The following is a 5944-nucleotide window of genomic DNA, read 5'->3' as shown; positions in this document are numbered from 1 at the left end:
CTAGTCTATAGTCTAGTCTATAGTCTAGTCTATAGTCTAGTCTATAGTCTAGTCTTTAGTCTAGTCTATAGTCTAGTCTATAGTCTATTCTATAGTCTAGTCTATAGTATAGTCTATAGTCTAGTCTATAGTATAGTCTAGTCTATAGTCTAGTCTATAGTCTAGTCTATAGTTGTAGTCTACTCTATAATCTAGTCTATAGTCTAGTATATAGTCAGTATATAGCCTAGTGAATAGTATAGTCTATAGTCAAGTCTAGTCTACCGTTTAATCTATAGTTTAGTTTCTAGTCTGTAATCTAGTATATAGTCTGAACTTAAGTCTTGACTATAGTTAAGTTTATAGTGTTGTCTATAAAAAAAACATCTTAAAATAACCACTTTCTTTAAAAGTTATGAGGATTATTTAACAAAAATTAAAATGCCCTGTTGCGTATGATTAATATTAATGCAAACATTTAAATGAAACACTTTCTAAGAAACTGTCTAATTCACAGCTTGAATACTTGATTTTTTTTTGTTTAGATAGTACTTTAGTATTTGCATTAAAATACCTTGAAATTTAATTAAACAAGCAGAAGAAAAGAAAATTAAAATTTTTTGAGAGAAAAACTGTCATTTACTTTAAGTGGCTGTTAGAATTTAAAGATATTCTGTGAATTAAGTAATGGAAATATACAAAATTAAAAAAAAAAAAAAAACTATTTGTACAGGAGGGGGATAAGTGTTTATTTAATTTTAAACAATTAAACAGTTTATGGTATTAGTGTTTGAATTTTTAATATAAAAAAATCGTTATAATCTAGAAAATCATCATTATCATCATCATAATTACTTATCATCATTAGTGTGGTTTGTTTCTAGAGTACAATTTCTATTTAATTGTAGTTTAGAGCAAAAAAAAAAAACTTTATAAAAACTAGAAATAACTTTATTTACTGTTTTATTTACCCTTAAGATTTTACGTTAAGACTTCTGCTCGTTGTGGTAATTAAAAGTTGTCTAGAATGTTATTTTTAAAAGTTTGCAAAAGAAAAAATAAACTAAAATTTAAACCAGAATATTAGAGGGAAAAAAGTTATTATTGAATGTGCAAAGTAAATGAAAACAATTGTTCAATTCTCAAGATGAAATTGTATTGTTTGCGGAAAAAAAGAGGAAAATTTAGTTTCACAAACAAGAGAAATTTTAATCTAAAACTTATTATATTGAATAACTAGACAACTAGGCCGTCGTATAGATTTTCAAGTCTATTTTATAAAAAAGTCACAAGATAACATTTAAAAGTCATGGTTCTTTTTAAAAATACTTTTTTTTAAAAAAGTGACTTAAGTCCTTTTTGCTTATATGGTTTTCTATTTGTTTGACTATCCTTGAGTTTTAACAATTTTATTATCTTTGATTGGCTTTGACTAAAAGCTTGTCTCACTGGGGGAATTTATTTCTGTTAAATTCTAAAGACAAAAATTTCGTATAGTGGGGTTGATGTGTTTAAAGTATATTTCACAAAGCCATCTTTCGCTTAATATTGTTTTATTTGGTGTTTAAAGCTTCTTTAAATTTTAAGTAAACGTTTACAAAAAGAATTGTTGCTTTAGCTTAAGTAATCTCAGAGTAATAACAATTTATGTAAAATAATCATGAATTAATATTAATCATACGCCACATAGTACATAAATTTAAAGTAATTGTTAAAAATTGTATTACAAAACAAAAAAAAAAAACGTTTGAAAAGCAATATAGGAGTAAATAATAGACCATGATCACATTCTATAAATCATAAATTATTGATCTATTTATTCATTATGAAAAGCATCTAACGGTGATTTCTAATTGATCAAACTTAAGCATGGATCATGGATGTCTATTTGGTAAAACTAAATCGCCAATTATTGGTCTCTCATCGATTTTTTTTTTTTGGTTAAACTTAAGACATTATTTACTGGTTTCTCTATTTAGTTATTTTAAGTATTGATCTTTGATCACTAATTGTTCATCAATGATCTCTATTTGGTCTAACTAGATCGCCAATTATTGGCCTCTTTTTTTGGTTAAATTTAAGGCATTATTTACTGGTCTCTCTATTTGGTTATTTTAAGTTTTGATCTTTAATCACTAATTGTCGTTCAATGATCTCTTTTTAATCTAACTTAAGCACCGTTTATCGATCTACATTCGTTTAAATTGTAGTGGCGATCATTAAGAGATTTAAGACAATTCCAGATATCAATCGCTGATCTCTATTTGGTTATTTTAAGCATCAAACGTTAATCTTTAATTGGTCAAATTTAGGCGACGATCACTGATCTCTATTCAGTCAAACTAAACTAAAAAAATCAATCCTTAATCTCTTTTGTGATAAAATTCAAGCCATCAATTATTGATCTCTATTTGGCAACATTAAACGTTGATTGTTTATGTCTAATTGGTCAAACTTAAGTATCGATCATTGATCTCTATTTCGTCTTAATCTCTTAAAGTTTACAATCCATCATTGATCACTTGTTGGTGCAATTTAAGGCATTTATTCTCAATCTCTTTATGAATATTTTAAACAACGATCTTTGATCTTTAATTGTTCAAACTTAAGCATTGATCATTTGTTTCGATTTGGTTAAATAAAAGCTCTGAGTATTGATCACCAATTCGACAATCTTTAGATTCGATCACTGATATCTATTCGATCCAATTCAAAAGATCGATTCAATTATAAGCAGCGATTATTGATCTTTAATTGTCCAAAATTAACAATAGATCAAATTGATCTATATTTGCTAAAGTGTCGAATATTGATCTTCAATTGCTCCCACTTTAGAAATGATAATCTTTAGATTCGATCACTGATCTCTATTTGATCAAATTCAATACATCGATTCAATTTTAAGCAGCGATTATTGATCTTTAAAATTCCAAACTTAACCATAGATCAGATTGATCTCTATTTGCTTAAACTAAAATGTAGATGATTGATCTTCAATCGCTCCAACTTTAGAAACGATTATTAATCTTCCTCTTTTTCTAATGTAAGGCCTCAATAGCTGATATCTATTTGGTTATTTTAAGTAACGATCGGTGTTTTTTAGTGACAATCAATGATCTTCATTTTGTCTAACTAAAGAATCAAATATTGATCTTCAAACGGTCAAAGCTCAGATTCGATCTTTGATCTCTTTTGAAAGATTTTTTTTCATTTTGTACTTTGATCGTTTATAAACGTTAGGATCACTGATCTTGGTTCGGTACAACTTTAGCCTCGATCATTTCTTATCGTTTAGCCAAATAAAAGTGTAGATCGTTGATCTCTATTTGTTCAAAGTTTAGTCTCGTTTAACCTCTCTTTTCACTCCAACTTAAGCGTAGATCATTGATCTATACTATTTTAGGATCTATCATTTTTTAACCTTTTAGTCAAATTAAAGTGTCGATCATTTATTTATTTTAAGTGTAATTTAACATATTGATCGTTAGCTAATCTCTATTGTTCCCAAGTTTGTACCTTTAAAGCGCCAGACCTTGATTTCTATCTGTTTCAATTTAAGTCTTTATTTTGATCAATTTAAAACTCAATTCTTGATCTCTTTTTCGTCCGACATAAGCGTTGATCATCGTTGATCTCAACTAGGGTTAATTTAAAGCCGATTGATGATCTCTAATTTAAGTGTCGATCGTTGATCTCTTATTAACTCAATTAATTCCAAGATCATTTATTACTATTTGTAGAAACTAAAGAAACTAATTTGAGCGCTAATAGTTATTTATATAATTTAAGGATCGATTGATGAACTTTATTAAGTGGGCCTCAAGCATTAATCATTGATCTCAATTAGATTCAATTTAATGGAAATTGATGATCTTTAATTTAAGCCTCGATCGTTATTCTTGACGTTTCATTGATCGATCTCTCTTTGTTTAGACAAATTTTATTACAAATTGTTGATCTCTATAGGGCTTAACTTAAGCGACGATCAGTGATCTTATGTTAGTTCGATTTAAAGACTGTTTGAAGATCTTTATTTGGATCAATTTTAGCATCGATCATTGATTTTCTTTTGGTATAATTTAAATCATTTCATTTAAAGTTTAGCATGGATCGTTAATCTCTCGATCATTGATCACAGCAGTATGTAATTTAGACAAAATTCACATTAATCGACGATCATTAATCTCTTTATGAAAGTATCGATCGATTGATCTCCAGAGTATGCAAATAAAATTCAAATGATCGTCGATCATTGATCTCTTTTAGGTACAATTTCGTTTCCTTGATCTTTATTTAGACTAGCTCTTCGAATTAAATACAGCTTGAAGATCTTTATTTGGATCAATTTTAGCATCGATCATTGATCTTTTTTGATATAATTTAAAACATTTCATTTAAAGTTTAGCTTGGATCATTGATCTCTTTTTAGGTCAACTAAAGTATCGATCATTGGTCTCAGCAGTGTGTAATTTGTATATATTTCAAATGATCGTGGATCATTGATCTCTTTTTTAAAAGCATTGATCTATTGATCTCAATAGTATACAAACAATTCAAGTGATCATTGATAATTGATCTCGTTTAAATCCAGTTTCATTTCTCTCGTTTTTGTTCAGCCTAAAAGCTCTAACAAAAGCGTCGATCATTGATCTCTTTTTTAAAAGCATTGATCTATTGATCTCAATATTATACAAACAAATCAAGTGATCATTGATAATTGATCTCGTTAAAATTCAATTTCTTTTCTCTCGTTTTTGTTGAGCCTAAAAGCTTTTTGCTAAAGTTGTAAGAATTTCTGTTTACTTTCATTTTTCACTTGTGCCAATTTGCAAACAACCTTTAAAAGCAAAAAGCTTGCCTAATTTCAAATTCTATAATTGTCCTCAAATTTACTTCCCTTAACTAAGTTTCATTTCCCACAGGAATTATCTATAAATATTTGTTTGGGATTTTTTTCTTTGAGGGAAATCTAAATATTTTAACATTTCATGTTTATTTTTGTTGCTTTGTGTGAATTTTTAAAAATAACGTGCTAAAAGTTTAAGTACACTTTTACTGACACCAAACCCTGCCTTCAATCCATTACACTAATGAAATCAATGAAGAAGAAACAAAAAAAGTGGGTAAAATATATAAAAAAAAAACGAAAAAAATATAAAATCAAAGACCTTAAATTAAACGCTCCCTAAAGATTTAAAAAGAACTCATCACATAAATGTCTGTGTATTTTTTTTTTGTCAAAGTACAAAGTAAAGACATTTTTAAGTTATAATTTGATAGATTTTGTTAGAACAACAACAACAAAAATGAAGAAAAAAAAAACAAAAAGGCCTGATAAACATATTTTAAAGTTAATAAGTAGCTATTTTATATAAAAAACTTCAAAAGTTTTACTTTCTTTTAAATTTCTTTAATTTTAATATATAAAACACAACATTTCTGTACCACGCAGCGTATGAGTGTTATTATTTTAAATAAATTTTAATTTATAAGTTATTTTAATACTCACATTATTGTTTGTACTCAAAATAGAATCCCCAGCACCTGCTTACAGATATTTATAGAACATTCCTGCAAAAAAAAATAAATAAATGCAATAAAATTTTATAACTTCAGAAGACTTTTTGTGAAGGAGTTCACAATTATAAATAGAAATTTTAATAATTAATTGGAAATAACATAAAAACTGTCTTTTAAACAAGACTCTTTTCTATACGAAATACTGTCTTCAACAAAACACTTTTCTATATGAAAATTGTCTTTTGAACAAGACACTTTTTTCTATACGAAAAACTCTCTTGAACAAGACACTTTTTTCTATACGAAAAACTGTCGTGAACAAGACACTTTTTTCTAAACGAAAAACTGTCTTGAACAAGACACTTTTTTCTATACGAAAAACTGTCTTGAACAAGACACTTTTTTCTATACGAAAAACTGTCTTGAACAAGACACTTTTTTCTAT

This window comes from Lucilia cuprina, chromosome 5 (genome assembly GCF_022045245.1).
Source record: "Lucilia cuprina isolate Lc7/37 chromosome 5, ASM2204524v1, whole genome shotgun sequence".
Classification (NCBI taxonomy): domain Eukaryota; kingdom Metazoa; phylum Arthropoda; class Insecta; order Diptera; family Calliphoridae; genus Lucilia; species Lucilia cuprina.
Note: the sequence above shows the minus strand (reverse complement) of the source record.